Genomic DNA, 17,733 nt, shown 5'->3' on the forward strand with positions numbered 1-17,733 from the left:
CCCACCTGGCACCATACATAGTTGTTGCAACATTACTGACTATATTCCCTATTCTGTACTTCACATCTCTGTGACTATTTCGTAACAACCAATTTGTATTTCTCTCATAGCTTTAAAATATGCATGAGAAGCCTACCAGCTGTGAACACCCTCTACCCTGTAGGCCAGTCAGTATGAGGGGAGGATCAAGACATGGAGAGGAGTTGGGGAACAGGCCCCTCTTCTGCATGTACCATTCAGCTTGTATGCCTTCCAAGAATCAGTTGTGTTGGCTCCCAAACTTGTTTATGCCAGTTTTACTTGTTTTCCTAATTCTGTGATTGAACTAAATAGTATGTAAACCTATGGAGTGAGTGTAAAAAGAACACTGTTGTTATGAAAACTTGAATCCCTTTGGAAAGACTCAATCAATGCAAATTGCTTTAAAATTGCTGTCAGATTAGACACGGGTGGAAGAAAAGTAAAAGACGAAGCTCTCAAAGGGAGCTTTACTAAGAGCGTTTCCCTGGAGTCTAAATTCTCACTTAAGAAAAAAGAAACATCCCTGGAAATAATAGCCTATGCATTATGGGAGTAGAGTGTTCAAGTATGGTTTTTTAAGCGAAAATTTCAACATGTCAGGGTACAAATGAGAGATCGTTTTCATTTTGGAGTAACTGCCACCAAATGTGCTATAGCAATCCCCTTGAGAGTCTTATTTTTACGGTAAAACTTCTTAATGACTTTTAGTCATTACAATAATCTCATTCTAGTTTTTGAGGCAATCTTGTTACAACTTCAATCTCTTACCTGGTTTGAAGCTCTTCTCTTTAATACCTTGTGGTTCTCAGATTCCCCTGCCTTTCGCCTCCAGTTATCCCTCTGGTGTGAGGATAGGGAGAAGGGAGTGGAAAAGTTGTCTCTTTATCCAGCAAGATGTGCTTCTCACGTCTGTTGGTCATAATACTAATGTAACTACATCTTTAAAGGCTGAACATGGACAGATATGTGGATGGGTGAGGCTCTCAACAGATCTTGCTGGGTAGGGTAAAGGAGGAAAAAAGAATTTTCTCTTTAGCCTTCTAGCTTCTTGGCTCAGACTCCCTATAATCAAAGGCAGGTTAATAGGAGAAAAGCAAACAGAAGTTTAAAAACATGTATACTTCCTGTATACATGGGAGACACCTAAGAAAACTGAGGAACTCCCCAAAATACTCCAAGCCACCCCCTGAAATACCATCTCCAACTAAGGACAAAAGATGTTGAGGGGTGGCAGTTATGGGAGGTGACCAGGCAAAGCACTATAAAGTAGGGTAAGGTGGTCATGTGGGTTTAAGCCTTCTTCCTTGATGAGAGTTTCTAGAGATTTATTCATCTTCCTCTTCCTCCTGCAGAGAGGGAGACCCCCTTACAAATGGAGATTTCCCTTATGAATGCAAATGGCTCTTACAAAAGGGTAACTTCTTTCTATTTGGGTTTTCAGAGCTTCTCTTGTGTCTGCTGTTTCTTAAAAATAATCAGCCTAAAATAATCTTTATGCCAAAAAGGCTTATTTTGGGGTGACAAATTCTGCTCCCCTTCAGTAGGATCTAAATCCAAAAAGATCTTTTGGGAACAGCCAAAATCCGTCTTCTACACTGATGGGGAACGCATGAGGGTGGTCCTTACCATCATTCCCTAATGCTCCTTCCCCACCTGGGTAGCAGCAGGTCAGGGCGGTAAACAGAACAGACATCCAACTCTAAAATGTGATGTCAGCCTTCTTTGCTGCAAATGCTTCCCACCTTTTCAGGGTGTAGCCTCCCCTAATAGGGAAAAGAGGGGATCGCCTCTTTCCTTGAGCACTACCTTTCCCAAAAGTTCACCTCTCTCTTCTTCCCTGTCTTCCACTTGCATGGATGGGGCAGAGGGAGGAGTGGATAAAAGCTAATTCTGGCTCCCCTCTGCAGTCCTGGAAGCAGGTGGCTGGCCCCTGTCAGGACTACTTTTGTAAATCTACGGTGTGGCCTACTTAACCCCTTTTGTTTTTGCTTCCAGCTATGGGATTTAATTTTTAAGGAGAGGAGACAAGAGGAAGGGAGGGAGAGAGGGAGAGCGAGAGAGCGAGAGAGCGAGAGAGCGAGAGAGCGAGAGAGCGAGAGAGCGAGAGAGCGAGAGAGCGAGAGAGAGAGAGAGAGAGAGAGAGAGAGAGAATGAGAGAATGAGAGAGAGAGAGAGAGAGAGGAAACTCCACTCAACACCTAACACGATCTATTTACATAACTAAGACAACTTGGAATTCCAATCAGACCTACACTGAAACGGGCTTGACGCCTACAGCAAAGGATTGGCAAGTGAATGTCGTGTTTATGATATATACGTTTTATGATTCCTTTTATTTGTTATAAATAGTTAATCATCTACAGTGTTCTGGATGTAAAACAAATAAAAGGCACTCCCCTTTTGCTCGTTGAGGTTCTGAGGTTGCAATTCAGCTGGCTCCTGTCATCTTTTTCAAACAACTATTCCTGAACAACCTCCTAAGATTCTGCCTTTATATATAATTTCTCAACATAGTTATTTAATTCCTAACCACGTGTCCTCTAAAACAGCCAATACAGCAACTTTTTTTAAGCCATAGAAGAATCTAGAACAGAGATTATAAATTGTTTCTCATATCAATCTTGCCCATTCTTTCAAAGTGTTCTAACCTGTTGTCATCACTGAGTCTGTATTACATGAAATCAATTAGATCCCTTTCAATGAGAAAGATTTTTTTTAATGCAAATCATCAAAGTGGTTTTTTTTAAGTAAATTTATTATTCACCAAGTGTTAATCCTACTCATAAAATGTGTTTATAAATATAGTTACACAACATATTAACAAGTAAGAAGCTTCAATATCGCTTTTAGGTTATAACTTGTTGTTTTCAAGACCATTGCAATCACAGCAACCCAATAAAATCACTGAGAAAAACTGTCCTTGAATAAAAAATTTCTATTGAATTTTTTCTGTATCTGGTCCTTTGCTTTAACATTTTTTCACATCCACACTTGTCTAAACATTTAAAGACTCTCTTCATCCTTATTGATCTAATAACAGTAAATCATATGCTAACTCAGTAACAATGACTAGAATAACCATTATAACTGACCTATTGATTCCAGCCTCTCTTAAATTTTTATTAATCCCTGTTAACCTTGTGTCATCTCACATATTTCAGTAGCCCTACTTATCACAGCTGATAACTACAAAGCCACTTTGCATAAATGATAACTTGTGCTTTTGACATTTAATTTCTGTTTTCAAAAGTATTCTCGAGCCAGTGGTATGTATTTTTAACTTAGAGAGTTTTACTTACAAAGACTTTGGTGAAATCCTAAGGATTAGTGTGCCTACCTATACCCAACAGTGTCTCTTAAAGTCTGATTTACAGGCAACTGCATCACAGTCACCTGGCTTGCTTCCTTACAGTCCAGGCTCCTGAACAGGAATCTCAGAAGATGAGTATCTGAGAGCCTGCATAAGTGATGCTTATGGATACCAACTTTTAAAATGTCAGAAAAACTTCATTGTCCAAGAAGATCCTAAAGTAATGAAAACCACCAAGACAATCAGGTATAACAAGACATCTCTAGTGACCCATACGGGAAACACATTTCTACCATTTAAGGCCAGTATATAAAGAGCCTGTTTCTCCTAGTATATGTAATGTCTGGGATTAATAGGAGCCACTGTAAGTCACTTGGTTGTTGCAGCGTGCATTCATTCAATGAATATTTTTTGAGTGCATGCTATATGCCAGGCACTAGGCAATAAAACATGCTCCCGATGACCTAAAGACATACTCACCTTTCCCTGGCATCTTTCTCTGAACATTTCAAGGTGGTCTATAAATTTAACAGCCAGGTCCAAGGTGAGGGGTTCTCGGTGACAATTTGCAGAACTAGACTGGAGTCTCAATACCACTGATTGTATTACACTCCTTGTTAAGAAAGGGCTGTTTATCATTTATCTCTGTGCCTCCCCATCCCCCATGGTGCCTAGCACAGTTTTTCTTGCAAATAAAAATAATCAATAAAAAGATTTTAAGTGAGTATAACTGAATATTTTATATACCATTCTATTTTAACAAAATTTGAAATATGCCATGCATTTTACTGGGGCAAGATAAAGGTCAGAAATATAACTTCCTAGGTTTGTGCCATACCTGTATTTTTAAGATAATGAGGCTCTTGGTTTTAACAAATGTTTTAATAATTATATTCTAAAAATGCTGAGGCAGCTAGCTTCCAAAACTAACAAATGCATTATGACTATGCAAAACACCAAAGATTTTTGAATGGGATTCCTAAACAGAAAGTAACTTTTTGCTGAAGAAAGTGTTAGGTTAGTGCAAAAGTAATTGCGGTTTTTGCAATTACGTTTAACCTTTTAAACCGCAATTACTTTTGCACCAACCTAATAATAGTAATTTTTTTAGTGATAAAAAATATCATTAAAGGCTGAATTGAATTAGCCAGTAAAAAACAACAACAAAAACTTTAATCTCAGTAATCCTCATGCAGCCCTTCTAGAATTCCACCTTTCATTATTTTCGATGACCCCCCCCCCCCCAAATCTACAAATACTCAAGAGCTGCTTTGTCTTCTGAACAAATCTATTGCTTAAAGTTGTTGTGGATTATATGAGAAAGTTCAGGATCTGAAATAGAGGTCAGAACAGGATTTCTACAGTGTATTACAAAGTATTGTTTGCTTCAGCCAACCCAGGCTCCTGGCAGTAGATTCTGAAAAACATAGTAAAATTAATGCTCTGTGAACAAGTAAAGGCTTTTAAATTTCTATTTAACTCTAAGTTATTGTTTAAAAAGACACAGAAACAAACACTTCTAAAGTAAAACTTGAACTCTTCCATGTGAATTTGTGGAGGCTTTTCTTTTAACCTTTGACTCTTTCTCCTAGATGTAGTATGAAACTGTTAGGTTGGTGCAAATGTAATTGTGGTTTTTGCAATTATTTTTAACCTTTTAAACCGCAATTACCTTTGCACCAACCTAATAGGTAGGCTGAGAATTCTAGTTCATTGGTTCTAGTTAAAGAAGATTTTACTGCAGTTTGAAAACTGAATGAGTCGTTTTGCTCAGATAGCACAAGTCAGCAGATATCTAGCCAATGGAATACTATGGAAAAATACTCTATATTGGGCCTTTACATATTTTTTGTTTGGTCTCTGATGCTTATTTTATGCCTGATAGAGGAAGGAAGAGGAGTTTTGCAAGCAGCATCTGTAGCAATGGATGGGGCAGCATTATTTTACTCCACCAGCCATCAGCTTCTTCTCATTTTTCAATATCGTGTCATCTCTTCCTTCAGTTAAGAAATTTACTTCTTTGTATTGTGCTCCACAGATGATTTTTAGAAATAAAACATCAAAACAAGGACTCTTCTTTTTTTGCTGAACTTCCTAAAACAATTAAAGTAAAACTATCAGGAAACATAAGGAAAGGAGAGATCTTTAATATATTATATATAGTAGTATTGATACTTTGGTGTCATATTTTCATAACAATGAAGGAAATGTTCTAATGCTAGGATTTAAATCTTATTTTAAAAATACAAAGAGAGCTTACTCTTTTGATTATCACAATTCTAAAGGAAAAGACATCTCTCTATTTTCTTAATTGAAATATAGAAGATAATTAAATAACCTTCAGTTAAAAAGAATATTTAATTAAACAGAACCTATTCCTTGAACATATAAATAAAATTAAGATTCAGCTTTCCTTCCTGCAAAATAAATACATGAAGAAGAATAAAACTAATAAGAAAATTTATATTTTGATAAAATAAATACACATGCAAAAATGTTCAGTATTTTGACTTGAAAACTGTAGGGCTAGCTCACATTGCCTCCTTCAGCAATGTTCTTTGCTTTCTAAGGCCCCATTTTACAGGATTGCAAACACAGCTTAAGAAGTTTGAATCATTGGTCATTCACACCATAATGCTTTCATTGGACTCACACCCAGCTGAAAGTCTCCAGTGAACAGGAGCTTAAGTTTGGATAAAAGGAGGGAGAAGAAATTTTGCAACCCAAAGCCACTTTGCATCTGAGGGTAGAATGTCAAAGGCAGATGGGAGCAGGTAGAGATTAAGGAACAAGTCTACCGTTTTGCTCAGAATCCTAGCGTTAGTCAATAGATGGACAACTCTCTCTCTGCAGTGTTTTTAGACATTTTTAGTAGAATGCCATTTTCAAGTTATTGATACATCATTTCCTCTTGGCTTCCATGATGTACACTCTCCTGGTTTTCCTCCTACTTTACTGCCTTTCCCTTCTCAGTCTCCTTTGCTAGCTCCTTTCCAGCCTAGATACTGGCTAGCTCATGGTTCAGACTTGGGCTTCTTCTTTTACTCTTGCCTTTGTTTTCCTTCTCGTACTTTTTGCTTTTTCCAGAACACTGGCCATCTGTAAGCCAATGACCCCAAGAGTATGTGTCCAGCCTCAGATTTTCACCTTAAATCCTAACTTCCGTTCCAAATGCCCACCAGATATCTTCACAATGCATATCTGAAAAGTATCTCAAACGTAACGTCCAAAATACAACCACTGAATTTCTCCCTCAGCTCTGTCTCCCACCTAGTCTTCTCCACTTCAGTTAATGGCCCCATCACCCATCCAAGTGCTCAAGACACAAACATGCAATCTATTGACTTTCCCTATTGGTTCTGACTCCAAAATATGTCTCAAGTCCATCTCCTAGACCATGTCCTAGTCTATGCCATTGTCTGCCACCTGGACTACTGCAATAATCTCCTGAGTGGCTTTTCCTCTGCCTCCCTGGCCATTTGCCAGCAATGTACTCACAGACTAGTGACAAGGTTCTTTAAAGCTGTTCATCAAGTCATCTACTTAGATCACATTCTTCAATGACTCCTGAAACTACATTGAAGTCAATGACTTCAATGACTCCTTTCCTAACATGGCTTCTTTGGTCTTACTCCTGCCTCTATCTTCAAACTTGTCTCATTCTGCAATTGTTCTGTAAATGGATTCCAGACACATTGGCCTCAAACTTGCCAATTGGTTCCCCTTTCAAGGCATTTGCATTGCTTGCCCTCTCTTCCTAGAATGCTTTTCCAAAGATCTTTGCATGGTTACCTTGTTCTCATTCTTCAAATCTTAGCTCAAACATAACCACAGAGACATTTTCTTGACCTTCTTCACCCTATAATAATGGCTCCTGCCACACCACGTGGTTATTCTTGATATACTACCTTGTTTGTTTTCTACATGCTAATAATCAAAAGTTGGAGCCATCTTTATTTACTTTACTTTTTGTTTGCTGGTTTCTTCACAGAATGTGAGTTCCTTGAAGGCACATAAATTAGGAACACATTGCAAGTCAAATTACCCCACAGAAGTGTTTAAGAAATAATCAGTTCATGGTGGCACATGTTTTGTATTGTTCATGCTGTATTTAATACACTTATCACAGTTTCTGGCACAAATTTGGTATTCAGTGAATTTGTTTTCAATAAATAAATGACTTAATGAATAGAAAAATAGAAGGATCGAAGGAAGAATACAGCTTTCAGTTCTTAGATGTCTGATACAAGAAAATCAAATCTCCTGTAATTCAACCCAGTGTCCCTTCCCCCAATCCTACCCTCGTTCCCTCTAATCTTGGAAGAAGGAAAAAGGAAACAATAAGGGAAAAGAGAAATTGTTCTCCTTGGAGGGAAAGTCAGTGTTTTACACTATCATAGGGCTATACTCCCCTTGTCTCTTTCCTCTGCATCTTGAGGATGCAGAGGAAATAAATAAATAACCCTGGGATTCCTCTGTCAGGAGAACCTTTAGAACTTGCCTTGTGGGAAAGCTGGGGCGGGGGGGGGGGGGGCTCCCCTTTAGTTAGTATATCTTTTTTGAGAAAGTACAAAGAATATTGCCACATAGTTTCAGTTTCTACCTCCTTCTGAACAACATTTGCAAATAATTCAAAACAGCTCTGTGTTTTACAAAGAAAGATATCATTCATAAAATCCATTCTCTACCTTTATTAAAATTTAAATAGAAATAGATGAATTATCCTATCCATCTCTAATTAAATAGGATAATAAGGCCCCCAAAGGTTCATTTGCCACAGTCTTATATTAAAGATCTGAATATATTGCATAATTATAACCTTCCACCATAGAGATAAAATATCAGTTCATTGATAACATTCTCAGATGAATTTCATTGCTATTATTCCCTTTGAACCATTTAAAAGCATACGTGTATCTCAAAACCAAAGCTAGAAACAGCAATACAACTTAGTGAATTTGGAAAACATATTTAATAAAGAAATGAACAATTAGTCTGGTATTTCAAGGTACGATAGCAAAATAGCCATGAGCATATTGTATTTCTTACATAAATTTATTGAATTTTGAATGGTCTTGCTTACATTCCTGATGAAACTGCTATACATGTCCCATAAATTAAACACTGATACTCCCATCTTAAATTTTTTTTAAACTTTCCCAGTTAGGCAACTAGCTACATCAACACCTAGTAGGTACATATTTGGAGTTTAATAGATACATATTAATGACTTTGATTCAATAAGTATCTATTGCATACCCTATGTGCAAGACAATATGCTAAATTCTGTAGAATACAATAGTAACTAAGAGAAAGGGCAATAAAGCTCAGTGGTTGAGAGGACAGACTTTGGAAATATGGCACTGGGTTCAAATCCTGACTCCACCACTTGGTAACTGGATGATATTAGCAAGTTATTTAAATTCTCTAAGCCTCACTTATGTCATCTATAAAACTAAAAGTATTACTTGCTTAATGTGCTGGTTTTAAGGAATAAATGAGGTCATACATGTAAAGGGATTAACACAGTGACTAACACAGCATAAATGCTAAGAAATGCCTCTTGTCATTAGAACGGTTAGTATTACATGGCCCCTGTCTGCAAGAGCCTAGGAACTAATGGGAAAATTAAACATGCATGCAAAGAGCATGCCACCTGTATTTGTCCGTAGGTGAATCAACCCAAAGCTCCAAGTTGACAAACTACTCTTTTAATTACTATATAATTATTTTCCACACAACAATGTCAGCTCTGTCTACACACAGAAATCAATTTGTTTTCTTAGATTAATTTGAATAATGTGGTTTTCTAAGTATGGAACTTAATCTGCTCAGTCTATGAGTTAAAATATTATTATGTTTACATTCCCTTAAAATACTAAGATAATGCTCTTTTGCTGACAATCTTCTATGTGCTCTTATAAAGTTCTGAGCAAAATTATGAAAGGTTGTCACGTAATTCTTAAACTAGTAATATTATTATTGAAGTCCAACTTCCATTTTTATTTTCGACATCAAAGAGGATGGTAAACCTCAGTACTCAAAGAACAAGTGAAATGAGTGACATTGTTAAATTAAAAAGAGCATAGACAAACTTTTTAAAGAAACATTTTGAGTGCTAGCTATACCTCTCTAAGCTGTGGCAATGAACAAATTCTTTTCTCAAGATTTGCCTCGAGCTAGGCGTTTTTGTCCAATGGTAAAATTATCTGGATAATTCAGTTCAGCAAACATCTACAAAACATTTCTATGTGTTGGGCACCATGGATTCTCAGAGCTGAATAAAACACAATTATTTCTTTCAGGGACTTCTCATGCTAATGGTGAAGACAAACAAGTAAACTACTCTACTTCTCCATTTATTCTAAAGTGTAGATTATTTATTCACTCTTATCATCTCTAAAATTGAGATGCATCTTTCAATCGATGGCAATGAACAGCTGCTATCAGCCAGGGGACGTTCATGATGTAGTCACCATTGTGCATTCATGATGTATTGCCTGCATTAGCTATCTATTGCTGCATTACAAATTACCCCAAAACTTAGTGGCTGAAGACAACAACATTTATTATATGAAAGATTTTGTAGATCAGGGGATCAAGCATGGTTTAGCTGAGTCCTCTGGCTCCAGAACTCTCACAAGCTGCAATCAAGGTGTTTTCTGGGGCTGTGATTATTTTAAGGCTCAACTGGGGGTGGGTCTGCTTTCAAGCTCACTCAAGTGATTGTTGATTGGATTCAGTTTCTCATGGGCTATTGGAATGAGGTCTTGGTTCCTCATGAACTGTTGGCCAGAGACCTCCCTTGATTCCTTGCTTAGTGGTCTCCTAATTGGGCAGCTCAGGACATGACAGGTGGCTTGATTAGAGTGAGAAAGCAAGAGGGAGAAAGGGATGATAGCTAGAAAGAAGTCAGTCTTTTGTAACCTAATATCAGAAGAGTCATTCCATCACTTTGCTGAATTCTATTCATTAGGTATGATTAAAACCTATGTCTAAATAAATGTAAAATAGCTTTTTTAATAAGCTTAAATTTTTAAAATGAAATAATATTTAAATCATCATGTCAGAGTTAAATTGGCAACATTTTTTATTTATAAGTATTATATGAAATAATTTCCCACAATTAAAGGCATCTTAAATTCAATGAATTAAGAAACGATTACAATGCTACATGATGCATTGAAAAACAGAAGTGAGTTATCTCTGTTTATGGACTCTATGCTTGAGAGTCTGCAATATAGCCAAGATGGGTCTTCAGTGGATCACCCATCTGGACATTTAACCACCTCATTTAAAGTCCAGTAAAAAAGAATAACTAGAATTCCTGAAATACTAGGGAAAAAATGTTAAAGATGATCATAAATAATTTCATATATTTGTGCAATGGATCAAGCATATTAGAAGTAATTTTCATCAAAGTGAAGTAACATTTTATAAGTTTCAACTGTGGTTCCCAACCTGCAATCAGAGACCCCAAAAGTTAGGAATTATTGCTAAGGGTCCATGAACCCATATGCACATGAAACATTTTATGTAGAATGGCTAAATAATATCTCAAACAGTTTTGAACCATTATTTTTCAAAGGTATTAATGATGCTTTGTTATTAATTAAATATACATTATTTTCAAGTATTTTTTACATCATCTTAACTTTTTATTGTGATTTATTTAACCAGAAGACATTAGAAATACAACTATTATCCAAGTGAAAAGTCTATGAAATTTTTACTATAAAAAAAAGCCTCTATGAAATTTTTACTATAAAAAAAAGCCTCTATGACAAAAATTCAGGGAACCACCATCTTTAGGCTTCCTGAGTTGCAAACCTAAGCATGTTCAGAAATGATTCATTTTCTACATCCCCATACCCTTAGGAAAATCATTTATCTCTGTGTTACTGGATAAAGACCTATCTCTTGCTATCACTCTTCCTATTTAAAATTTCATACCCATAGATAAAACTTGTCATGATTTTAGAAAGAACTCCATTTTTATTCCAACATGTTGAAAAGCAATTCATTTTTTTTCTGAGAATAATAAATCGAATCCTCAAAGGATTTCTTTTTCTCTCTGGTTCCTTAAAGTCAGATTTTTCTTTTAACTAATGGCAAGACATCTTTCATTTTTTAATAGCATTACCCTAAGAATGTTGGTTTAACTTGTTTCAATTTAAACGGTTGTGTCACAGTGCAATAATGATTTTATTGTACAATTAAGAACCCAGAATACCAAAAGTTAGCTAAGATGGTAAAACTTAGCGCTCTGTCACAACCAAAATTATTTATTTGCTTACTATCAGAGATTAATTAGTTATAGTTATAATTCAGCTACATAGTTGATAAAATGAAAAGAGAAAATTTCAGTAACTATATTCTTGTTAACTTGTTTTCTGTTCATAAGAGACTTCAAGTGTCTCTCAATTTGAGATCTAGGGTTAACAAAGAATTCAAACAGATGCTTATATTGTTCTACATATAACTTGAGTACAGTTGCCACTTATTTGTAGCTTCAAGATCAAGAGAGTGATTCAATTTGAGTATATATTGTTTTGAATAAAGCAGGTTTGAGGATCATGTCCATACTGATATAAGGCAAACTAAAAGACGTCTTCCTACACTTCTGACAATTTGATAAATTTCTCAAATATCCACTTGAAAAGGAAAATGGAAGTAAGGATTTCCATTTTCTCTCTTTTTTAAAGATTTTATTGGGGAAGGGGAACAGGACTTTATTGGGGAACAGTGTGTACTTCCAGGGCTTTTTTCCAAATCAAGTTGTTGTCCTTTCAACCTTAGTTGTGGAGGGTGCCATTCAGCTTCAAGTTGTCCTTTCAGTCTTAGTTGTGGAGGGTGCAGCTCAGCTCCAGGTCCAGTTGCCGTTGCTAGTTGCAGTGGGTACAGCCCACCATCCCTTGTGGGAGCCGAACTGGCAACCTTGTGGTTGAGAGGATGCGTTCCAACCAACTGAGCCATCTGGGAGGCAGCTCAGCTCAAGGTGCCGTGTTCAATCTTAGTTGCAGGGGGCAGAGCCCACCATCCCTTGGGGGAGTCAAGGAATTGAACCAGCAACCTTGTGGTGGAGAGCCCACTTGCCCATGTGGGAATTGAACTGGCAGCCTTTGGAGTTAGGAGCACGGAGCGCCAACCGCCTGAGCCACCAGGCCAGCCCAGGATTTCCATTTTCAATTGGCAATTTGGCATTAGGTATAAGAAATAGGTATGGAAAACTGGCTAATCCATTATTTAAGTCTTCAATTAACGAATCTTTATTGACTGACTTTCATGCTCTCAACATGAGGCTAGAGTTGGGCAGACAACAGTGAATGATACTTGATGCCCCTGCCCTCAAGAAACTTGAAATCTATTGGGGATTCAGAAAGGAAATAAACCATTACAAATGAGTGTCAAAGGTTCTACCAAAATGGTTAATCCAGGTTGCTTTGAAATCATAGGAGATTTTCCCAATCCAGTGATAAAGAATCAAAGAAGACTTCTCAGGGAAATTCAGCCCAGCAACTGGTGGAGTGAGAGGTGGGGATGGGGTAGAGGAGTGTTCCAAACAGAGGGAAGAGTATGCGTGAAGGTCCCCATGAGACACAGCATGGGTGAGATGGGGGAACTGAAAAGGTTCAGCCTATTGCTATTAAGTGAAATAGGAAATAAAATTCCCAAAAGGCTTTATTGGCTTTTGTGATCACCTGCCAAACTGAAAAAAAAGCAGAGTAATAATTTACGTACTCCAGAGACTTTAAAGGGAGTGATAACTTCTGGTAATAAAGGAGAGAACAATGTGGCAAACTTTGAATATATGAATACATTTAAAGGACAACACATATATTGTGTGGGACTCCAGACATGCCTCTATGCCAGCTAAAGGGAAATATTTCTCATTGGAATTCTGAGATGCCTCCATGGATTTTTCTTCTTATATTTCCTGGGATACATTTTTTGTATATAAATGTTTAACTCAGTAATAAAATATGATCCAGACTACAAATATTTTTTGACACAACAAATTTTAGGAAGTCATCTAGGGCCTAAAATGAGATTAGACTGTGGTCAGGGAACGCAAATGGAGATGTGGCTGTGATGCACACAGAGAGCCATGTTTGGGCCATGGCCCGTCAGGCTCAGTTCTGTAAAACACTGCCCTAGGAGCTCTCCTACACATCTTGGAGCCTGTGAAGAAGAAGAGCTAAGGTCTCGGAGGAGCAAAACAATGTTGGCTATTACTGTTAATGTGATCACACACTTCCCCATAGGCTGGAGCAGCCTGGGATATTTAGTGTTCAAAAAGGTAACTCTGATTTGGAAAGAAAGCATATAAACTTAGAACTCTGTTGTTTTCTAACATACCATGAAAATACAGTAGTTGAAAAATGAATGAAAAGGCAAACCAAAGAGGGTTCAATGTTGTGTAATAACTATTGCAACTGATCTTTAAAACCCATTGCATCCTTATTATCACACATTTTAAAACACTAGATGGGGCTAGTGGAGACAGGGGGAGTGGAAACAGAAAAAAGATGGCGAGATTCTGGATGGATGAGAAAAGTGAGGTAGAAAGAGGTCCAGTTTCTGCCTCCTGAGGCTGCCCATCATGCCTGGGTTACTGCTCTAAACCAGTAACCCAGGGTGCCCCTTCCTAAATACCTTTGACACCCCTCTCCACTGGTTTCAGAGACAAGCCATGCAGAGCTGGCCTAAATAGCTGTACTGATTGATCTTTACTTCTGTAGATATTTGCTTGGGTCATCAGCAGCTTTTCTCAGCCTCCAGTACAGTTCAGGCACTCAAGAGTAATCCATAGGTAAGAGTACATTGCAGTTGGATGAGTAACTCTGTCAGCCAAAGTGAACCTTTCTGATGACGAAGTATTTATTCAGCTTCTCTTGCTGGACAGAACTGAGCCCCGGGGTTAGAGCTGAGAGTTTCTCCTCTTTGTACCAAAGCTATAACACCCAGCTCAGATGTGATTAAAAACTCCTATGACTAAGCAAAAAAGTAAACAAGCTAAAGCAAGGGTGAGATGGATGGTTCAGAAAATGGCTTTAAAAATAGGACCTCTCTTGTTGGCATTCTATTTGCTCTACTGAGCATCTACCCATCCATCGATCCATTTTCTTTTCTTTTTTTATTCATGTCAAAGGAAACAACAGACACCGTTAATTTCCCCCCATACTTAAACCTGCATATCGTTAACTCACTCCTCAAATTTTAATGCTAAAAGGAATCATTGGAGAAGAAGAGCACTCCTCTCTCTGTGCACCAGGATTAACTGACTGAGTGCTACACAAGCCTTCTGCTTAAAACAGTGAATCAAATTTTTAAAAGGCTACTTTTCTTCAAAGTGTGGTACCTTCCAAAGTTAGACAATCCCTTCCAATATCTTTGGGATCTTGTTTCTATTAAGACGATGAAAAATAAATTCCCATCAGTAGACACATAAACCAAGGGCAAGCATACACCTATAAGCTCCAAATTCATTCCAGAAGGCATTTCTGGGCTGCAGAACAGTCACTGCTTCCAAGTCAGATGTAAGCACTGAGGTGTTATCCGATTCAGATGAGAAGGAACAGCAGACTAGGGAGGAGGATGCCTTGGGAGAATACTCATGAGCAACAATAATGGGAGAAGCCAGAACTGGTGACATTAGAGGCTGTGTATCTCTGAGCCTGAGGGAAACAAACTAAATGTGATCCACTGTAAACCACATTGCACTGATTTTTTGCTTCTCCAAAGGGCTTTATAAGAAAACACAATAAGAATTTTACAAGGTTGATATTTAATTTTCAATAAAACATTTAACTTGGCTTGATTACAATCTGATGTAATTTTTTGACAGCAATATTTCATTTTGAAAAAAAAGTCATGTAAGCAATACAAACAAAATTCCCTTGAAATGTAATTCATCTCAAAGTTCAAGTGTATGATTATAATATTTGAGATAATCTTAAATACATTATAGTTTTTCAGCGCTGAAGGCAATATGCTAAGCAGTCTTAGTAAAACACTTAATTAAGAAAGGCATTGCTTTACTTGTGGATTATGAAAAGCAATTAAAAGAAATATCGAAGCCTGAAGTTTGAGGTTGATTTTGTAACCATGCTATTTAAGAAGCAATATATTCCTGCTCTAACAGACACCAGCTCATCATTATTGAGTTTGAAGTTAAGATCACCTCTATTCACAAATGAGTAGGTGAGTGGTTTCTAAATAGGGTTGCTGATTTAGCAAATAACATATATGACACCCAGTTAAATTTGAATTTCAGGTAAACATAAATTGAATTTCAGATAAAAATGAACCATTGCTTAGTATAAACACTAAATTTCAGATAAAGAACACTGAATTTCAGATAAACAACAAATAACTTTTTGTGTGTTTTCCAAATATACATGGAACATACACTAAAAAATGTTCTTTGTTTATCTGAAATTCAAATGTAACTGGGTGTCCTGTATTTTACTTGGCGCCCTATTTCTAGAAGGTATTTGGAAGGCTCCCAAGACGTTCACACACTTAAAAATCTTGCCTTGTGAGATTTTAATTCCTCCTATTAGGGTTCCACCTTCATTAAGCTACACATTGATCTCCTGCTGAGGCGAGGAAAGAAAAAAACTTTCCTGTTAAAATTCGTAATCCTAGTATGCAATCTGTAAAAGAAAGACACAATTCTATATGTTCTGATATGGAATTATCTCCAAAATAAATTATTAAGTGAAAAAAGCAAGGTTCAGCAACTTGTGCGTACTGAGTAATGAGGGTTGTCTCCAGGGAGGGGAACTGCACGGGGAGGAACTGTGGTAAGATGAGGTCTCCTTTTTCATTCTACTATTTTGTACATTTTGAATTTTCTATCATGTACATATATTCAGAGACAAATAAATAAGTGTAAATGAACAAGCAAAAAAGAAAAAGAAAAATATTTCTTCCAAAGCAAAACAAAACAAAGCACCCCAAGAGATGCCTAATATTTGGTGGAAATTATTTTATTAACTTCTTTTACTTTCTGTTTGACCTGATCACATCACATTAATAGCTCTGGGAACATGGAGGTAAACTACTCTACAAGTGCACATAGATTCTGCCTTATTGAAGTGTATCTGATATTTCAAAAGGGGCGGGGAACTCTCTTTTCTCTAAATCTGTAAACTTATCTGTAAGAGCATGCTTGTTTTATATGCTTTTATATATTTACTCTCTTTATTCTTGAAATATTCCTCCTCTCTGTTTTTTTCTCGCCATGAGCTTAAATACGCGTGGACACACACACACACACACACACACACTCCCCTCCCACCATAAGATGAGAACGAGTCCCTTTGTGTATAATAGAAAACACAAGGATCTGTTTTGATCTAAGTTTCTCCAGCCACATTTTCAGCACAGACTTCCAGTATAAAACCAATTTTCAGGCTACATGGATAGGGGTTATTTTAAAGACCAAGTTCATAATTAAATCTAATGTTCGATTTAAGAAAAACTAATGGAACACACACACAATGCACATCATTAGCAACATTGCAGACTAATTAAAAATGCACTGTGCTCGCTTCGGCAGTACACAGACTAAAATTGGAACGATACAGAGAAGATTAGCATGGCCCCTGTGGAAGGATGACACGCAAATTAGTGAAGCATTCCGTATTAAAAAAAAAAAATACACTGAGATGTTTGGTAAATCCAAAAGAAACCAGTCAGGAGTCCATTCAACCTCTCAGTTTACATTCAACATAAAGCTTTGTTTACCGATCTGAGCTTTCTCCTGGCAGATGTTCAATACCTCATATTTACAAAGCATCTCCTCCCCTTCCTGGCTCACACCACTTTTCCTTTTTACCCAACTCTGGTAGCTCCTGATTTTCCTGCTTCGCCCTTGAAGTCTTTCCCAGGTCACGAAAGGACGGTTTGCCCCTCTTTTCCCAGCTGAACCTACATCTGCTTCTTTATTTATCTGGTTACCCCTTCACAGTCATTTATTGAGCATCTATTATGTGCCAGGGACTGCTCTTAGTATAGGCAAAAATCTCTTCTCTTGTGCAGCTTATATTCTAGTCTGAAGAGACGGGGTGGAGGGTAGGGGGTATAGGAATCAAAAGTAACCAGAGCAAGGTTACATTTTAGAAGTTGTGGTCTGGAAAGGCTGTCCTGACTTTCCAGAAGGGTGGAATGGAGCCCTGTAGATATCTAAGGGAGAGTTTCAGACAGAGTTTTAGACTCATGCCAAGACATGAGTCTGGAGCATGCTGGGTGTATTTCAGTATAATAAGGGTGCCAAGGTGACTGGAGCATAATGAGAAACGGAGAGGAAGTAGGAGACGGAATCAGAGAGGCATCAGGTGGCCAGATCATGAAGGCTTTCTGAGCCACGGTAAAGATTTCAAGTTTTACGACAA

The 17,733-nt window shown here is 37.3% G+C and overlaps 1 long non-coding RNA gene and 1 other non-coding gene across 2 annotated transcripts in view; one reads left to right on the forward strand and one right to left on the reverse strand.

Moving 5' to 3' along the window:
* The window catches only part of LOC141569669 (uncharacterized), a 118,558-nt gene that overhangs the window by 20,449 nt on the left and 80,376 nt on the right, over nt 1-17,733 (reverse strand). The window lies entirely within an intron of this gene.
* On the forward strand, nt 16,883-16,989 carry LOC141569838 (U6 spliceosomal RNA). The gene has a single exon (XR_012493618.1). It is a non-coding gene; the product is annotated as a U6 spliceosomal RNA (small nuclear RNA).

The sequence above is a fragment of the Rhinolophus sinicus genome, chromosome X (genome assembly GCF_036562045.2).
Source record: "Rhinolophus sinicus isolate RSC01 chromosome X, ASM3656204v1, whole genome shotgun sequence".
NCBI classification, from domain to species: Eukaryota; Metazoa; Chordata; class Mammalia; order Chiroptera; family Rhinolophidae; genus Rhinolophus; species Rhinolophus sinicus.